This window comes from Pseudophryne corroboree, chromosome 9 (genome assembly GCF_028390025.1).
Source record: "Pseudophryne corroboree isolate aPseCor3 chromosome 9, aPseCor3.hap2, whole genome shotgun sequence".
NCBI lineage: Eukaryota > Metazoa > Chordata > Amphibia > Anura > Myobatrachidae > Pseudophryne > Pseudophryne corroboree.
Window position 1 is genome coordinate 119,535,288 of NC_086452.1, and position 21,538 is coordinate 119,556,825.

General features: G+C 48.5%; 1 protein-coding gene across 1 annotated transcript in view; it reads left to right on the top strand.

The window, feature by feature from the left end:
• ACBD6 (acyl-CoA binding domain containing 6) overlaps positions 1 to 21,538 on the top strand; it is a 266,804-nt gene that overhangs the window by 208,346 nt on the left and 36,920 nt on the right. The gene's annotated exons all lie outside the window — the stretch shown is intronic.

Genomic DNA, 21,538 nt, shown 5'->3' on the forward strand with positions numbered 1-21,538 from the left:
GTAATCCCTTTGTCCATTGGACACAGGGATGCATCCTTACATTACAGGAGAGGTCATAGGTTGATTTGAAAAGGTGGGTGATGTCTTTCTCAACTGCTCTTGTGGGTGGTCTCCTCTGGATTCCCGCCGCATACATAATATACAGTAAATACAGTTTATATCTATATTCTACTTCTGCACATAACTATACACAGGAACATGTGATCTTCCTCTAACCAACACCGGAATGTTACCCTTAAAATACCCTACAGCTGGATACTAGACATCACTTTATAACCTTAGTCTGTCCCTTCCTATCATGCAAAGGCGAATCCCTTAGTCCTGGAATCATTTAAACTGTTGATACTTGCTGATGTGGTGCAGGGGGCTATGTGTACAATGTGCACTATTTGGATTAAATATGTAATGTTTTGATAACCCTCTATGCGCTCACAAACTCTGCCGTAAATACCCATACCACGCGCAGGACCGCGGGAGCGATCATACGCAAATTGCGGATATGTGCACGCACGGCGGAACAAGTGCACGCGCAGCGGGCATGTGTGTGTTGTTAGTACGTGGTGTGTGTACTACAATATTTTTCGACTTTGACACCTGAGACACAGGGAATTAATGAATATTGTTCTACCATCCTGTATGAATCTCCCTGAGGTGCATGTGATATGATCGTGAACAGGGGTATTCAATATGCAGCCCTCCAGCTGTTGTAAAACTACACACACCAGCATGCCCTGCCAGTTCTGCTATTAGGGCATAGTAAAACTGTGGTCGGGCATGTTGCAATGTGAAGCCACACAGCTGGAGTGCCGCATATTGAATACTCCTAATCTGGACCATTCATAGGCAACCCTTAGTACTCATGGGGTCAGTTCCCCTCATTCTTCAAAGCTGCTCCACCTCCATTACACACATGGGGCCTTTTTTGGTGTGCTTGTCCAGTGCTTCTCAAACTGTGTGTCCCTGGTGTGTCACGTGCAATGATTGTGGGGTGACGGAAATCCTGGGTTCCTGCAGGACGCTCTCTGGACATTCAGCTGATGCTGTGCTGGCGTGTCAAAACATAGTCCCATCTGTCCCCTGTGTTCCTGCAGCGTCAGAGAGGAACTAGCAGCAGGGAGACAGCCGCAGCAGTACAGACATCTTGTTATCATGACGTCTGCCATGGAGAAGAACCGGAGAAATTAGCCGCAATCTCTGCAGAACGAGAGGCTAAGAGGAAATGAAGAGGGGCACACTAAAGTTTAGTTATATATTTCTGCAGCGGGGTACACTGTGTTCCATAGGGAATACATCGAGGTGTAGAGATAGATCTTGATTCAGAGGCACCAACAGGCTAAAGCTTTATACTGTCCCAGGATGCATTGCGGAGCCTTCTCTATAACCCCGCCTCCTGGCACTGTGAGCTTGGTTTTAGAGTTGGTGCCTGCATGAAGCAATTCACTTAAAAGGGGGGCTGCGCTAGGCAGCCCTAAAAAAGCTCCGGTTTCTAGGCATACTACCGAAAACGCTCTCCCGGATCGCGTGGCTGCCAATAAGGGAGGATGGGAGAGGGTCCCCCAGGCGGGACCCGCCATTAAATCGCGTTCCGCTTGCGGTCTTAGGAGACGGACCTTAACGCTGGCATGGACACTGTTACCTGAGAAGGGACCCCACTCTATCCACCAGGGCATGAGAGCACAGGTCGGAAAGTAAAATATCCTGTTTCATAAGGCTCCACAGTACCAGCATAGGGGAAAGGCTCTTGACCTGTAGCCCCTCTCCCAGCTCCGAGTGCCATCTACTACTGGTGTTCCCGCCCTGGAGCTGCCTCACACTCTCCCTCACTCCCTGACTGTGACTTTGGCCGCCATCTTCTCACAGTAGCTGCGACTGATCTCCGGGTCTGCAGGGCAAGGTCTCCTTCTGTAAATCCGCCTGTACGTCAGCCCTGTGATTTTACAGACACTTAAGTATTGTACATGTCATTTTAAGACAGCGTTAGTTAAGAACAAGTGTACCTCTACTAGAATATATTGTACAAGTATTCTGATATATACATCCGGTCTTGGACCGCGCATTGTTTTTTATATATATATATATATATATATATATATATATATAATTTACTAGTCCAGTGCAGTTTTATTGTCGGACTTAAATAATTATCTGCATTGTCACTGTGACGGTGTGTGCCTGTATCTGCTGTGTGGATTTCATTTCAGTGTATCACGGCTATATCTCTCACTGCATTCTATACCCTAAAGGACTAGGTGCGTCAGGGTATCATATATAGTGCTGCCCAGTATTGACCGTTAACTGTATTCTACTGTGTACCCAGTCACATCATACCGCATTTATTCTCTGTTTGTGTACTGTGCATGCTGTCCCATAAATAGGGGATTTATTTGCAGGTATTATGTTTGTCTGGCTGTATCGTACTCATACAATCTACGTTTACATTCACCATAATGTCTTAACACAAAGGGCGGGAAATCCGCGGATGCTCTTGCCTCATGCAGTGCATGCACCAAGTATTTGCCGGAGGGGGAAGTTTTGCATGATGGTCAGTGTAATATGTGCCATACATTTCCCAGTCAACCCGCAGCTCCTGCAATCAATCAGGAGCCACCTTGGGTGGTATTCTCAGCTATACTCAATACACTTATGACATGCCTTGCGCCCCTTATGGGACCTCCTGTGCCATTGCAGCCACATTTCTCTTACGTCCTAGAGCACAGGTTCTCAAACTCGGTCCTCAGGACCCCACACACTGCGTGTTTTGCAGGTCTCCTCACAGAATCACAAGTGAAATAATTAGCTTCACCTGCGGACCTTTTAAAATGTGCCAGTGAATAATTAATACACCTGTGCACTTGCTGGGTTACCTGCAAAACATGCACTCTGTGGGGTCCTGAGGACCGAGTTTGAGAACCACTGTCCTAGAGGATGCTGGGGACTCCATAAGGACCATGGGGTATAGACGGGCTCCGCAGGAGATAGGGCACCTAAAAATAACTTTGACTATGGGTGTGCACTGGCTCCTCCCTCTATGCCCCTCCTCCAGACCTCAGTTAGATCTTGTGCCCAGAGGAGAATGGGTGCACTGCAGAGAGCTCTCCAGAGTTTTCTGTGGAAAAATAATTTTGTTAGGTTTTTTATTTTCAGGGAGTCCTGTTGGCAACAGGCTCCCTGCATCGTGGGACCGAGGAGAGAGAAGCAGAGCTGGCTTGTAAAGTTGGGCACTGCTTCTAGGCTACTGGACACCATTAGCTCCAGAGGGAGTCAAAACACAGGTCTCACCTGGGGTTCGTCCCGGAGCCGCGCTGCCGCCGCCGTCCTCCTCACAGATGCCGAAGATAGAAGCCGGGTGAGTATTGAGGAAAAGACTTCAGGCGGCAGAAGACATCAGATCTTCATGAGGTAAGCGCACAGCGGTAAGCTGCGCGCCATTGCTCCCAGTCACACACACAAAGCAGGCACTGAAGGGTGCAGGGCGCAGGGGGGAGCGCCCTGGGCAGCAATAAACCTCGATTTGGCCATAAATAAGGTGGATTAGGCTGGGGGACAGTAAATCCGCGGACCCCCGCCATTTTATTAATATATGATGAAGGGACCGAAGCCCGCCGTCGGGTGGGCGGGGCTTGATCCTCAGCACTAACCAGCGCCATTTTCTCCACAGAGGCTGCATGAGAAAACGCTGGCTCCCTGTTCTCTCCCCTGCTGAGCTCACAGGTTGGAAAAAGGAGGAGGGGGGCACTTTGGCGATGCAGTGAGTGGAGATTATAATTATAAACATATAACAGCGCTATCTGGTTGTATATTCCAGTGTTTTTAAGCGCTGGGTGTGTGCTGGCATACTCTATCTCTCTGTCTTTCCTAAGGGCCTGGTTGGGGTTTTGTCCCCTTATAGGTAACTCCCTGTGTGTGTGGGGTGTCGGTACGTGTGTGTCGACATGTCTGAGGCGGAAGGCTTCTCCAAGGAGGAGGTGGAGCAAATGAGTGGTGTGTCCCCGTCGGTTGTGCCGACTCCTGATTGGATGGACATGTGGCATACGTTGCATGCAAGTGTGGCATCTTTACATAAAAGGCTTGAGAAGGCTGGTTTAGGGGGGACAGCAGGCGGTCAATCCTCAGATTGGACCGACTCACAGGGCCCGTCGGGATCTCAAAAGCGTCCCTTAACACAAGACACTACTACCGACACGGATTCTGATTCCAGTGTCGACTATGACGAAGTAAAATTGCACCCTAGGGTGACTAAAACTATTCAGTGTATTATTGTGGCAATAAGGGATGTGTTGCATATTGTGGATGAACCCTCAGTCCCCGACACAAGGGTACACATGTTTAAGGAAAAGAAACAGGTTATTAATTTTCCCACATCTCATGAATTAAATGAGTTCTTTGGAAAAGCTTGGGAGACTCCGGATAAGAGACCGCAGATCCCCAAAAGAATTTTTATGGCATACCCTTTCCCTAAGCAGGACAGGGAGATTTGGGAATTACCCCCCACTGTGGACAAGGCCCTGACGCGCTTATCTAAGAAAGTGGCGCTACCGTCTCCTGACACAGCGGCCCTTAAAGACCCAGCAGATCGCAGGCAAGAAACTACCTTAAAGGGTATTTATTCTCATACGGGTGCTGTGCTAAGACCGACGATTGCGTCGACATGGGTGTGTAGCGCAATTGCAGCTTGGACAGATGAGCTGACAGATCAATTTGATACTATGGATAAGGATACTATATTCCTAACTCTAGCCCATATAAAAGACGCAGTCTTATTTATGAGGGATGCTCAAAGGGACATTGGATTGCTAGCTTCTAGGGCCAATGCCATGTCTATCTCAGCGAGAAGATCCTTATGGACTCGCCAATGGACGGGTGATGCGGATTCCAAGAAACATATGGAAGTACTACCCTATAAGGGGGATGTATTGTTTGGGGATGGGCTGACGGACCTGGTTTCCACAGCTACAGCAGGTAAATCAAATTTTTTACCATATAATCCCCAACACCAAAAGAAAGTAACACCCTATCAGATGCAGTCCTTTCGGTCGCACAAGTCCAAAAGAGGTCGGGGATCCTCTTTCCTCGCCAGAGGTAAGGGCAGAGGCAAGAGAGCACCTGCTGCGGCAGGTGCCCAGGAACAAAAGTCCTCCCCGGCTGCTCCAAAACCCACAGCATGACGCTGGGGCTCCCCTGAGGGAGTCCGCACCGGTGGTGGCACGTCTTCGACTTTTCAGTCAGGCCTGGGTCAGTTCGGACCTAAATCCCTGGGTGTTGGAAATAGTTTCCCAGGGTTACAAATTGGAATTCGAGGAGGTGCCCCCGCGCCGATTTTTCAAATCGGCCCTACCAGCTTCCACATCGGAAAGGGATGTAGTGTTAGCTGCAATTGAAACGCTGTGTATACAGCAAGTGATAATCAAGGTTCCCCTGCACCAGGGAAGAGGTTACTACTCAACCCTATTTGTGGTCCCGAAACCGGACTGTTCGGTCAGACCGATTTTGAATCTGAAATCCCTAAACCTGTACATAAAGATTCAAATTCAAAATGGAATCACTCAGAGCGATAATAGCCAACATGGAGGAGGGGGTGTTTATGGTGTCTCTGGACATAAAGGATGCGTACCTTCATGTCCCCATATATGCCCCCCATCAGGAATACCTGAGATTCGCTGTACAGGATTGTCATTACCAATTTCAGACGTTGCCGTTTGGACTTTCCACGGCCCCGAGGATTTTCACCAAGATAATGGCGGAAATGATGGTGGTCCTGCGCAAGCATGGTGTCACAATTATCCCATACTTGGACGATCTCCTGATAAAAGCGAGATCAAGAGAGAAATTGCTGAGCAGTGTGGCGCTCTCTCTGAGAGTGCTCCAGCAACACGGTTGGATTCTAAATCTACCGAAGTCACAGTTGATTCCGACAACTCGACTACCGTTCCTAGGTATGATTCTGGATACGGAACAAATGAAGCTCTTCCTCCCAATAGAGAAAGCCCAAGACATCCAGAACATGGTCAGAGAACTGCTAAAACCGAAAAGGGTGTCAGTTCACCAATGCACTCGAGTTCTGGGGAAAATGGTGGCGGCCTACGAGGCCATTCCCTTCGGAAGGTTCCATGCAAGGACTTTTCAATGGGACCTTCTGGACAAGTGGTCCGGGTCCCATCTGCATTTACATCGGAAAATAACTCTGTCCCCAGGAACCAGAGTGTCCCTCCTGTGGTGGTTGCAAAGTGCTCACCTGCTGGAGGGTCGCAGGTTCGGGATTCAGGACTGGATCCTGGTTACCACGGACGCGAGCCTCCGAGGATGGGGAGCGGTCACACAGGGAAGGACTTTTCAGGGTCTTTGGTCAGACCAGGAGTCCTGTTTACACATCAATGTGTTGGAACTCAGGGCCATTTACAACGGCCTTCGACAAGCGGAGAGTTTTCTTCGAAACCTTCCGGTTCTGATTCAATCAGACAATGTCACAGCAGTGGCTCATGTGAACCGCCAAGGCGGGACAAGAAGCAGAGTCGCAATGGCGGAAGCCACAAGGATCCTTCGCTGGGCGGAAAATCATGTAAGCGCTCTGTCGGCTGTCTTCATTCCGGGAGTGGACAACTGGGAAGCAGACTTCCTCAGCAGACACGATCTCCATCCAGGAGAGTGGGGACTTCATCAAGAAGTCTTTGCAGACGTAACACGTCTTTGGGGAACTCCTCAAATAGACATGATGGCGTCACGCCTCAAAAAAAACTTCGGAGGTATTGTGCCAGGTCTCGGGACCCTCAGGCAGTAGCAGTAGACTCACTGGTAACACCGTGGGTTTTCGACTCGGTCTACGTGTTCCCTCCTCTTCCTCTCATCACGAAAGTGTTGAGGATCATAAGACGAAGAAGAGTACAGACGATACTCGTTGTCCCAGACTGGCCTCGAAGGGCTTGGTACTCGGATCTACAAGAGATGCTCACAGGAGACCCCTGGCCTCTTCTTCTGAGGGAAGACCTGTTGCAGCAGGGGCCCTGTGTATTTCAAGACTTACCGCGGTTACGTTTGACGGCATGGCGGTTGAACGCCGAATCCTAGCAAAAAAGGGGATTCCGGAAGAGGTCATCCCTACTTTAATAAAGGCTAAGAAGGAGGTGATGATAAAACATTATCACCGTATCTGGCGAAAGTATGTGTCTTGGTGTGAGACCAAGAATGCACCTACGGAAGATTTTCATTTGGGTTGTCTTCTCCACTTCCTACAGACAGGAGTGGATATGGGCCTGAAATTAGGCTCGGTTAAGGTACAGATTTCGGCCCTCTCGATTTTCTTTCAGAAGGAATTAGCTTCTCTTCCAGAAGTCCAGACGTTTGTAAAGGGAGTGCTGCACATCCAGCCCCTTTTGTGCCTCCAGTGGCACCATGGGACCTGAACGTGGTGTTGCAGTTCCTAAAATCACACTGGTTTGAACCGCTTAACAAGGTTGAGTTGAAATTTCTTACCTGGAAGGTGATAATGTTGTTGGCCTTAGCATCAGCGAGGCGAGTGTCAGAATTGGCGGCTCTATCTACAAGAGCCCCTACTTGATTTTTCATGTGGATTGAGCTGAATTGAGGACACGTCCACAATTTTTGCCTAAAGTGGTTTCGTCGTTCCATATGAATCAACCTATTGTGGTGCCTGTGGCTACTGGTGACCTGGAGGATTCCAGATCCCTGGACGTAATCAGGGCCTTAAAAATGTATGTAGCCAGGACGGCTAAAATTAGGAAAACAGAGGCTCTGTTTGTCCTGTATGCGGCCAATAAGATTGGTGCTCCTGCTTCAAAGCAGACTATTGCTCGCTAGATCTGTACTACGATTCAGCAGGCTCACTCTACGGCTGGATTGCCGGTACCAAATTCGGTCAAGGCCCATTCCACTAGGAAGGTGGGCTCTTCTTGGGCGGCTGCCCGAGGCGTCTCGGCTTTACAACTTTGCCGAGCGGCGACGTGGTCAGGGTCAAACACTTTTGCTAAATTCTACAAGTTTGATACCCTGGCTGATGAGGACCTAGCGTTTGCTCAGTCGGTGCTGCAGAGTCATCCGCACTCTCCCGCCCGATTGGATGCTTTGGTATAAACCCCATGGTCCTTACGGAGTCCCCAGCATCCTCTAGGATGTAAGAGAAAATAAGATTTTAAACCTACCGGTAAATCTATTTCTCCTAGTCCGTAGAGGATGCTGGGCGCCCGTCCCAGTGCGGAATCTCTGCAAGACTTGTATATAGTTGTTGCTTACATAAGGGTTATGTTACAGTTGACATCGGTCTTGGACCGTTACTGTTGTTTTTGTTCATACTGTTAACTGGTTATGTATGTTCCAGGTTACATGGTATGATTGGTGTGGGCTGGTAAGAATCTTGCCCTTGGATTGCTAAATCCTGCCTTGTATTGTCCATCTCCTCTGGGCACAGTTCTCTAACTGAGGTCTGGAGGAGGGGCTTAGAGGGAGGAGCCAGTGCACACCCATAGTCAAAGTTCTTTTTAGGTGCCCTATCTCCTGCGGAGCCCGTCTATACCCCATGGTCCTTACGGAGTCCCCAGCATCCTCTACGGACTAGGAGAAATAGATTTACCGGTAGGTTTAAAATCTTATTATTGTCCCTGTGGTAAATCTGCCTTGGGCGGATGCTTTGTCTACCCAGTTAAAGCAATTAAATCAATCTTTGGTTAGACAGAAACCTACCCCACATCACTCTGGTGTCAAGGGGTCATCTAAGCGGGCTGCTTCTTCCTGACAATCCAATAATATCTCAGATGATTCGTCTGATGAGGATGAGTAATATACTGACCCGTCAGACACTGATACAGCTGCTTCTGACGAGGAATCTACAACTCAGGTTGATGTCCCTGACCTAATGGAGGCTATTAAGCTGATTCTACAAATCGATGATGATGTAGTTCCCACTACTTCTTCTAAGAAACCTGATAAGTTTAACACCAGAAGGTAGCTAAAGTAGTCTTACCACATTCTGACCATTTAGTAGACATACGTCAGAAACCCGGTCTTCGCCAGGAAAGAAATTCTCCCTGTCTAAAAAGATGCTAGCTCGTTATCCTCTCCCTGCTGAGTTGTGGAACAAGTGGGAAAATTCACCGCCGATGGATTCCCATGTCACCCGTCTTGTGGTGTCACCTACTCTTCCTGTCATCTCACTGAAGGAACCGACAGATAAACGTGTGGAGGGATGCCTGAAGTCTATTTACTCCCTTACAGGTGCTGTACATAGATCCACTACAGCAGCCTCCTGGGCCGTAAAAGGAATTGAAGCATGGGTTCAGGCGTTGGAGGGAGAGCTGCCTCAGGATATATCTGACACTGCCAGACAATGTCTGTCTCATATTACCGCCACCTCCCACTACATTCAGGAGGCGTCCTCTGAGGCAGGTGTAATGGCGGCCAAGGTGTCGACTACGCCCATCCTGGCTTGCCGATGGAAGGTGGACCTGGACTCCAAAAAGACCTTGGAGGTACTCCCTTTTAAGAGAAACATCCAGTTTGGGGAAGATCTGAATAAGATGGTGACTGACTTAGCAGCTGCTAAGACTGCGTTTCTCCCGAATACTAATCCTTCTGCACAGAAGGCAAAGAGCACCACTTTTCCTTCCTTTCGACCTCAAGGGAAAGCAAAAAGTCAGGCATACCCGAGACAAGCTTGTGCTCCCAAAACCACTAAGCCCAAAAAAAAACAATCCTGGGCTGCCCGTCAGCCTGCTTCCAAACAAGACCAGCCTGCTGCATGACGGGGCAGGCCTTCCCCTGGGGGATCCCAGGGTGGGAGGCCGACTTCTGCAGTTCACCCAGGTCTGGTTAAAGACCACTGCAGATGCATGGGTGCGATACGTTGTCTCTCGCGGGTACGCAGTCTCTTTCAAGAGACGCCCCCCTCGCCAGTTCTGCACAACGGTTATTCCTTCGAAGCCGTTGAAGGCTCAAGTTCTACACTTGGTTGTGCGTTCTCTCCTGGATACAGGAGTGGTAGTGCCAGTACCCCTGTCCCAGAGAGGCGGAGGATACTACTCGACCCTGTTTCTAGTACCGAAACCCAGTGAGTTTTTCCGGCCTATACTCAACCTCAAATCACTGAACAGATTTGTGAGAGTGTCCAAGTTCCGGATGAAAATGCTGCGCTCGATTGTACTGGCCATGGAACCCGGAGATTATATGGTATCCCTGGATATACAAGATGCTTATCTGCATATACCTATTGCCATATCGCATCAGCAATATCTGCGGTTTGCTATTAGCAACCTTAATTATCAGTTCCAGGCTCTGCCATTTGGACTGGCCACGACCCCTCGGTTCTTCACCAAGGTTATGGCCGTGATGACGGGTCATCTACGTCGTCAGGGAATCAGTATCCTGCCGTATCTGGACGACTTGCAGATCCTGGCAAACTCCTCAGTCATTTGCAACTGACGGTACGCTTCCTACAAGCCCACGGGTAGCTAGTCAACTGGAAGAAGTCCTCGCTGGTCCCGGCTCGTAGCATGGTTCACCTGGAGGCAATGTTGGACACACACAGCCAAAGACTGTCTCTGTCTTCAGAGAAAGTCCTGAAACTTCAGGACAGGATCAGATACTTCCTCTCTCACCCCAGGAGTGTCGATACACTCGGGGATGCAAGTACTAGGCCTCATGATGTCAGCTTTCGACATGGTAGAGTATGCTCAATTTCATTCCCGCCCTCTGCAGAGGTTAATCCTTTCTAAGTGGGACGGCCTACCTCATCGGATCAGGTCTCAAATGATCTCCTTGGCTTCGGAGGTTTGTCTGTCACTGAGCTGGTAGCTACAGGACCAACAGTTGAGATGGGGCCGTGCCTTCTGGATCTCCAACTGGGTCCTTCTGACTACGCATGCCAGTCTGCGGGGTCGGTGGACCAGGGAGGAATCTCTAAACATTCTGGAATTGCGGGCAGTGTTCAGTGCTTTGACTCTTGCCCTGCCTCTGATACAGAACAGGCCTGTTCAAGTACAATCAGACAACGCCACCACGTGGCATGCATAAACCATCAAGGTGGCACTCGAAGCCGCATGGCAATGATGGAAGTGTCAAAAATCCTTTGTTGGGCGGAACGCCATCTGCCAGCAATATCGGCAGTGTTCATTCCGGGAGTCCTGAATTGGGAAGCGGATTTCCTCAGTCGTCAGGACGTGCACGCCGGAGAGTGGAGTCTTCATCAGGAAGTCTTTCAACTCCTAGTGGACAAGTGGTGTCTACCAGATGTAGACCTGATGGCGTCTCGACACAATCACAAAGTTCCGGTCTTCGGATCAAGAACAAGGGATCCTCAAGCAGCGTTCGTGGACGCACTGGCAATTCCATGGAACTATCGGCTGCCCTACGTGTTCCCTCCAGTGTCACTTCTGCCCAGGGTACTACGGAAGTACAAGCAAGAAGGAGGAATATTACTTCTAGTCGCTCCGGCGTGGCCCAGATGGCATTCACTGATCGCGCTAAGCCGAAAAAAAAGTGGCTCCTAAGGACCCCTCACTTTTAAAAATTAGGGTCCTACCTGTCCTTTTCTGGGTCCCATCGGAATGAAGGTTCTTATTAATCTTATTCAAATATAAAAACCCACAACTTGATTTGGACACTACAAAAGTGTTGCGAGGGGTGTAACAATGCTGCTGGGGTGTGTAGCATACAGGACACTCTGCACCAGAGGTGTAACTAGACATTTTGGCGCCCTTTGGCAGAAAGTGAATTGGTTCTCCTCCTCCCATATTCCAAAACATGGAAGCATGAAAATGTATGGGCTTGGCTTTGTGAGGAAGGGGCGTGGCCACATAGTGCCAATTCACATTGCACCAGGTAGAACCTCCTATACACATTGCGCCAGGCAGAGCACGTTATACACACTGCACCAGGCAGAGCACGTTATACACACTGCGCCAGGCAGAGCACGTTATACACACTGCACCAGGCAGAGCACGTTATACACACTGCGCCAGGCAGAGCACGTTATACACATTGCGCCAGGCAGAGCACGTTATACACATTGCGCCAGGTAGAGTACATTATACACATTGCACCAGGTAGAGCACATTATACACATTACGCCAGGTAGAGCACGTTATACACATTGCACCAGGTAGAGTACATTATACACATTGCGCCAGGTAGAGCACATTATACACATTACGCCAGGTAGAGCACGTTATACACATTGCACCAGGTAGAGTACATTATATACATTGCACGAGGCAGAGCACATTATACACACTGCACCAGGTAGAGCACATTATACACACTGCACCAGGTAGAGCACATTATACACACTGCACCAGGTAGAGCACATTATACACACTGCACCAGGTAGAGCACGTTATACACATTGCGCCATGTAGAGCACATTATACACATTGCGCCATGTAGAGCACATTATACACATTGCACGAGGTTGAGCACATTATATAGATTGCGCCAGGTAGAGCACGTTATACACACTTCGCCAGGTAAAGCACATTATATACATTGCAGCAGGTAGAGTACATTATATACATTGCACGAGGTAGAGCACATTATATACATTGCGCCAGGTAGAGCACATTGTACACACTGCACCAGGTAGAGCATGTTATACACACTGCACCAGGTAGAGCACATTATATACATTGCACCAGGTAGAGCACGTTATACACACTGCACCAGGTAGAGCACATTATACACACTCCACCGGGTAGAGCACGTTATACACACTGCACCAGGTAGAACACGTTATATACATTGTACCAGGTAGAGCACGTTATACACACTGCACCAGGTAGAGCACATTATATACATTGCTCCAGGTAGAGCACGTTATACACACTGCACCAGGTAGAGCACATTATATACATTGCTCCAGGTAGAGCACGTTATACACACTGCACCAGGTAGAGCACGTTATACACACTGCACCAGGTAGAGCACGTTATACACACTGCACCAGGTAGAGCACGTTATACACACTGCACCAGGTAGAGCACATTATATACATTGCTCCAGGTAGAGCACGTTATACACACTGCACCAGGTAGAGCACCTTATATACATTGCTCCAGGTAGAGCACGTTATACACACTGCACCAGGTAGAGCACATTATATACATTGCTCCAGGTAGAGCACGTTATACACACTGCACCAGGTAGAGCACGTTATACACACTGCACCAGGTAGAGCACGTTATACACACTGCACCAGGTAGAGCACGTTATACACACTGCACCAGGTAGAGCACGTTATACACACTGCACCAGGTAGAGCACGTTATACACACTGCACCAGGTAGAGCACATTATACACACTGCACCAGGTAGAGCACGTTATATACATTGCACCAGGTAGAGCACGTTATACACACTGCGCCAGGTAAAGCACATTATATACATTGCAGCAGGTAGAGTACATTATATACATTGCACGAGGTTGAGCACATTATATACATTGCGCCAGGTAGAGCACATTGTACACACTGCACCAGGTAGAGCATGTTATACACACTGCACCAGGTAGAGCACATTATATACATTGCACCAGGTAGAGCACGTTATACACACTGCACCAGGTAGAGCACGTTATACACACTGCACCAGGTAGAGCACATTATACACACTCCACCAGGTAGAGCACGTTATACACACTGCACCAGGTAGAGCACGTTATATACATTGCACCAGGTAGAGCACATTATATACATTGCACCAGGTAGAGCACGTTATACACACTGCACCAGGTAGAGCACGTTATACACACTGCACCAGGTAGAGCACATTATACACACTCCACCAGGTAGAGCACGTTATACACACTGCACCAGGTAGAGCACGTTATATACATTGCACCAGGTAGAGCACGTTATACACACTGCACCAGGTAGAGCACATTATTGTAACACTGTAGGGGTGCAAGGTGCCTTTTCCTGGGGAATATGGCAGCACGCAGCAGCTGAGGAACAACACAAGTCCAGTTTCTGGTACAACTGACCCCGGCCAGTTTTATTGAAACAGAAAATAAAACAAAGCCCCAAAATAAAAATACCTTGCCTGTCCGGCACTAACTAAACATAAGGTGTTCCTAACTGTCACTAAACAAAACACAGAGTTCTTCAGTACATACTGTATAGCTTACTTGCATCAGAAAGCGTGTCTCTCACACACAGATCCTGCAGCCTTCCCAGGCAGTCTGCCCATACTAATCAGGTTAGAAGCACTATATCACTCTTACACAGCTGAAACCCTGATTAGCCCTCTGTGAGGCCAAAGACCCGAACTGGGCCCAATGTCTAGAACTCGCCTTATCTCTCTCTCAGAGCCTTTACCCAGCTTTTACAGCAAACTGAAAAGGTTCAGACAAAACAAAAAGCATTTTTCCTAGAAGTTAACATTTTCTAAAACATGTAAGACAAGAACCTGGGACAAATATACCTGCCCTCAAACACTATCCCAGTGTTCTTGTCACATATCCCCCTCCCCTGTTTCGACCTAGGGGCCGGAACACTTGTAGCCCCCAAACAGAAGATGCGAGACAATGCATCTGCGTTGGCCAATTGTGTTCCCGGTCTATGTTCGACAGTAAACTTAAAGTCCTGCAACGCTAGAAACCATCTAGTTACACGAGCATTCTTGCCTCTATTTACATACATCCATTTTAAAGGGGCATGGTCTGTCACTAGTCTGAATTGTCTACCCAAGAGGTAATATCTCAAGGTATCTAGTGCCCACTTAATGGCCAAAGCCTCCTTTTCCACAATGGCATACCTTTTTTCATGCTCATTGAGTTTCCTACTCAAATAAATGATAGGGTGTTCGTCCCCATCTCTGGTTTGGGACAGCACAGCACCTATCCCTACCTCTGAGGCATCTGTCTGTACCACAAATTCTTTTGAAAAATCTGGTGTTATCAACACCGGTTGTGAACACAAAGCCACTTTTAACGCTTGGAACGCCTTTTCTGCATCAGGGTTCCATTTCACCACATTTGACTGCTTCCCTTTGGTAAGGTCTGACAACGGCACCGCTGTGGTCGCAAAATTAGGAATAAACCGTCTATAGTACCCAGTAATTCCCAAAAAAGCCCTTACCTGTTTTTTATTCACTGGACGAGGCCAGTTTTGAATAGCATCAACTTTATTCAATTGGGGCCTAATCAGACCTCTGCCTATGGTGAAGCCCAAGTATTTGACCTCCTCCATTGCGAGGCAGCACTTCTTTGGGTTAGCAGTTAACCCTGCCTCTCTGATTGAGTCCAGTACTGCTTGTACTTTAACCAAATGTGACCCCCAGTCTGTACTGTGAATTACCACATCATCCAAATAGGCAGCTGCATATTTTCTATGGGGCCTCAAAATTTTATCCATCGCCCGTTGAAAGGTTGCTGGAGCCCCATGCAACCCAAAGGGTAACATCTTATACTGGTACAGCCCCTCCGGAACGGAAAAGGCTGTTTTTTCTTTGGCGCTATCAGATAAAGGTATTTGCCAGTAACCTTTGGTCAGGTCCAATGTGGTGAGAAACCTGGCTGTTCCCAGCCTTTCTACAAGCTCATCCACACGGGGCATGGGGTATGCGTCAAACTTGGACACCTCATTTAACTTACGAAAGTCATTACAGAAGCGTATGCTACCGTCGGGCTTCGGGATGAGCACTATGGGACTGGACCACTCACTGTTAGACTCCTCTATGACTCCAAGTTCTAACATGGTTTTAACTTCCTTAGAAATAGCTTCTCGCTGAGCTTCAGGAATCCTATATGGCTTTAAATGAACCCTGACCCCTGGTTCTGTGACAATGTCATGTTTTATTATGGTCGTTCGGCCAGGCAGCTCTGAAAATACCTCCCTATTTTGGATGAGAAATTCTTTAACCTGATTGTTCTGATCAGCTGATAATGTCTCTGACACCTTCACTGCGGGAAGCAACCGGGGTGAAGACACCGAAGGGCAAGGCTCCGCTGACAGAGACAACCTATCTTTCCAGGGTTTGATTAAGTTAACATGGTAGATCTGTTCGGGTTTTCTCTTTCCCGGCTGGTATACTTTGTAATTAACCTCATTCACTTTTTCCCTAATCTCAAATGGACCCTGCCATTTAGCTAGGAATTTGCTTTCCACAGTGGGTACCAAAACAAGAACTCTATCTCCAGGAGCAAATTCCCGTATCTTGGCACTCCGGTTATAGACCCTCTGTTGAGCACTTTGGGCCTGTTCCATGTGCTCTCTGACAACAGGTACCACGGCTGCAATCCTATCCTGCATTTGTGTTACATGCTCAATAACGCTTCTATAAGGAGTGGGCTGTCCTTCCCACGTCTCTTTGGCAACATCCAACAGCCCTCTGGGGTGTCTACCATACAACAAATCAAATGGAGAAAACCCCGTAGAGGACTGAGGAACTTCTCTGATGGCCATTAACAAGTAGGGCAACAAACAATCCCAGTTTTTCCCATCTCTCTCAACAACCTTTTTTAACATACTTTTTAATGTTTTATTAAACCTTTCCACCAACCCGTCAGTTTGGGGATGGTAGATGGACGTCCTGAGGTGAGTGACCTTAAATAACTTGCACAATTCTTTCATGATCCTTGACATAAATGGAGTACCTTGGTCAGTCAAAATTTCTTTTGGTATTCCCACTCTACTAAATACCTGCACCAGCTCCCTAGCTATCGCCTTGGTTGTGATAGTGCGTAAAGGGACAGCCTCAGGATATCGAGTGGCATAGTCCATAATTACCAGGATATACTGATGGCCCCGAGCAGACTTTAACAAGGGCCCCACGAGATCCATGGCTATTCTGTCAAACGGGACCTCTATAATAGGCATGGGAACTAGTGGGCTCCTGAAATGGGGTCTAGGGGCATGATACTGGCATTCAGGACAGGAAGAACAATATTCAGACACTTCTTTATAAACCCCTGGCCAAAAGAACCTTTGTAAAACTCTTTCAGTGGTTTTTTCTGCCCCTAAATGTCCTGCGGTAACGTGACTATGAGCTAAATCTAGTACCGTTCTCCGATAAGGCTGGGGAACTACCAGCTGTTCCACCACATCCTCACCCCTTTTGACAATGTGGTACAAGAGCTCATTACAGATGGCCATGTGGGGATACGTAACCCTGTCACCTGGTACCACAGGTTCCCCATTAACAATCTTAACATTCTCTCTAGCCTTTATTAAGGTAGGATCCTTTAACTGTTCAGACGCAAACAGATCCTTCTTTACCTCCAGGTCAGGCACGCTTTCAGTTCTAACTACTATGTCTCTGTTCCCGGCAAGAGGGTCCTCACTGGACTCCCCATCTGTCACTTCCCCAGCCAAACTAGCAAAAGGCAAAGGGCCAGAAAGTTCCGAAGACCCACGTACATCCAAAAAATCACCGGTATTATCAACTGGCTTTTTACTTCTCACATCTGTTGATAACCGTGATTCCCACAGTTTCCAAAAATGAGGAAAATCCCTCCCTATTATGGCCTCATGCACCAAGGTAGGGACCAGTCCCACTTTAACCATTGCTGACCCACAACAAGTTTCTATATTCACCTCAGCAGTGGCATAATATTGGGTATCCCCATGTATGCAAGTTACCCCAATAGGTATTTGCTGGACCTTTAAGGGGTTCACTAACCCAGCTTTCACGAGGGTAACTAAACTTCCTGAATCTAGCAAGGCCTCTACCCGGTTACCCTCTAAGAACACATCACACATTTGTTTTTCCAGCTCAGGTGAAGGTACCACAGTACAGGCTAACCTAGCAAAGAAAGACATTCTGCGACATTCAAAGGCAGCATCACATTGCATGGGTTCTTGCGTGACTGGGCAATTGGCAATAACATGACCTGGCATACCACACCTAAAACATTTAACCACACGATTATCAACCCATTTGGGCAGCATAGACCGTTCTAGCCCCATTGGCCTGTTTCCAGGGCCAGTGTTTACAGTCTCTCCAGCCTTGCGTTCTCTTAACCGCCCAGCAACGTTTTCCCACGGAACAGTCTTACCGGTCTTTACTGAAGGGCGCTGTCGAGGATCTATAGGTTGCTGGGTGGTTATCAGTAGTTCCTCTGCTGCCAAATACCTCTCTACCATGTCCACTAATTGGTCAGCAGTACCCGGGTTTCCATGGCTCACCCACTTGCGCAGGACCAGGGGCAAAGATCTCAAGTAGCGGTCCATGACGACTCTTTCCACCATCTGGGGACCAGTTAATGTCTCTGGCTGCAGCCATTTTTTTGTTAGCTGAATAAGGTCGTGCATCTGGGAGCGCGGAGGCTTCTCCATGGCGTACAGCCAACGGTGCACCCGTTGTGCTCGTACTGACAGCGTGACTCCCAGGCGGGTCAGGATCTCAGTCTTTAGTTTATCATAGTCCCGAGCCTCAGCAGGGCTTAAATCAAAGTAAGCTTTTTGGGGCTCACCTGACAGGAAAGGTGCCAGCAGACTGGCCCACTGTGCTTTCGGCCAGTTCTCACGCTCGGCAGTCCTTTCAAACGTGGTCAGATAGGCCTCCACATCATCAGCCTCTGTCATTTTCTGCAGGAAGTGACTGGCTCGTATAGAACTAGAGCTGGTTGGAGCACTGACGGCCACATCTCCAACCCGAGCTGCAAGTCTCTGCACCACTTCTGCTAAGGCCTCTCTATCCTGACGCTGTAGTCTCCAATTTTCCTCCATTGCCACCTGCTGCTGTCGGTTGGCCTCCTGCTGAGCCGCTGTAGCTTGCAGCAAGGCTTTAAGCAGATCCTCCATGTCAACAGATTTTTCAGGCGGCTTTGCAGCTGCTTTCACCCAGGACATATATCAAACCCTCAGGGGTGAGTCTCAGTAACTTCACACTGGGCTGTATCTGCATAAACCACCGTTTTCTGCAGGCCTCACAAAGCTGCTGCTTTCACTTATGCGCAGAACGGCCTGCTCGCATTCTCCACCAAGTTGTAACACTGTAGGGGTGCAAGGTGCCTTTTCCTGGGGAATATGGCAGCACGCAGCAGCTGAGGAACAACACAAGTCCAGTTTCTGGTACAACTGACCCCGGCCAGTTTTATTGAAACAGAAAATAAAACAAAGCCCCAAAATAAAAATACCTTGCCTGTCCGGCACTAACTAAACATAAGGTGTTCCTAACTGTCACTAAACAAAACACAGAGTTCTTCAGTACATACTGTATAGCTTACTTGCATCAGAAAGCGTGTCTCTCACACACAGATCCTGCAGCCTTCCCAGGCAGTCTGCCCATACTAATCAGGTTAGAAGCACTATATCACTCTTACACAGCTGAAACCCTGATTAGCCCTCTGTGAGGCCAAAGACCCGAACTGGGCCCAATGTCTAGAACTCGCCTTATCTCTCTCTCAGAGCCTTTACCCAGCTTTTACAGCAAACTGAAAAGGTTCAGACAAAACAAAAAGCATTTTTCCTAGAAGTTAACATTTTCTAAAACATGTAAGACAAGAACCTGGGACAAATATACCTGCCCTCAAACACTATCCCAGTGTTCTTGTCACATTATATACATTGCTCCAGGTAGAGCACGTTATACACACTGCACCAGGTAGAGCACGTTATACACACTGCACCAGGTAGAGCACATTATATACATTGCTCCAGGTAGAGCACGTTATACACACTGCACCAGGTAGAGCACATTATATACATTGCTCCAGGTAGAGCACATTATATACATTGCTCCAGGTAGAGCACGTTATACACACTGCACCAGGTAGAGCACATTATATATATATATATATATATATATATTGCTCCAGGTAGAGCACGTTATACACACTGCACCAGGTAGAGCACGTTATACACACTGCACCAGGTAGAGCACGTTATACACACTGCACCAGGTAGAGCACATTATACACACTGCACCAGGTAGAGCACGTTATACACACTGCACCAGGTAGAGCACGTTATATACATTGCACCAGGTAGAGCACGTTATACACACTGCGCCAGGTAAAGCACATTATATACATTGCAGCAGGTAGAGTACATTATATACATTGCACCAGGTAGAGCACGTTATACACACTGCACCAGGTAGAGCACGTTATACACACTGCACCAGGTAGAGCACGTTATACACACTCCACCAGGTAGAGCACGTTATACACACTGCACCAGGTAGAGCACGTTATATACATTGCACCAGGTAGAGCACGTTATACACACTGCACCAGGTAGAGCACATTATATACATTGCTCCAGGTAGAGCACTTAGACACATTGCAGCCACCTCCTCAGACCCCCAAACACCCCGGGAAACCCCCACAGCAAGTCCAGCCACCACCTGTTTGTGTTACCGCCCCTCACCGACCCCGCTGCATAAGACGTGACACTCAGTCTCTCACATGTGGCTATACAATGACCCCCGTGGGAACCCGGCAGCCCCGTTTGCAGCCAGTCAAGCCACATACCAGCTGACATCCACTGCAGTAGCACTCAGGACTCACTCACCCACCGCGGTGGCTATAACATGATTCACGGTCCCCCTGCACCACGCGACCTGCACCGCGACCATGACGGAAAACACCAAGAGTCCAGCGGCAGCCACCATCCCAGTCCCCCCCAGACGCTGCGGGCCCCCCCCCCAACAAGCCCAGCCACCACCTGTGACACTCTCAGACGTCGTGGCTACTCACTCACCGGGCCGCGGCTATAACATCATCACCCATCGACCCAAATGCACAGACTCGCGACGCAGGTATCTCTTCAGGCCAGGGAACTGCGCCATGCCCGGACCCAGAGGCGCCAATGAGGAGTGGAAAGGCTCCACCTCCTCTGTTTAAATCTTGCAGCCGGGATGGCAGCTACAGATTGGCTGCCTCGAAGCGCGTCCCCAGGGACCCTCCCAGTTTAGAAAACTGAGTCACAGGTCCTCAAAAGTGGGTAAAATACGCGTCATGGCGCGTTTTTGCGATCACTGGGCATTAGTTCTCAAACCAGCAGGGTCTATCGATAGAGCATCCTCTTCTACTTCCTCAACGCCCAGACCTCCTCGCTCAGGGCCCTTGTGTCTATCCAGACCTGGCCAGGCTGGTTTTGTCGGCGTGGCTCTTGTAGCTTCACTCCTGAGGGCCAAAGGATTCTCCGAGGTGGCTATCCAAACTATGCTGAAGGCCCGCAATCCGGCTTCTGCACGGATTTATTATAGGGTCTGGAATTCTTACTTCACCTGGTGTGCTGCTAAGAATTACGATGCTTACAAGTTTAGTACTTCCAGAATTCTGGCTGTTTTGCAACAAGGTCTGGATTTAGGACTTCGTCTGGCCTCCCTCAAGGTTCACATATCTGCCTTGTCGGTGTGGTTTCAGAGAAAAATTGCGTCTATACCTGACGTTCATACATTCACTCAGGGCGTACTGTGGATTCAGCCTTCCTATGTCCCTCCTGTGGCTCCATGGGATTTGTCTGTTGTTCTGAATGCTCCGCAAGATTCTACATTTGAACCTCTTTAGTCAGTGGACCTTAAATGGCTCACAGCCAAGGTCCTGTTTCTGCTGGCTATTGCCTCTGCTAGAAGGGTGTCGGACTTAGGCGCG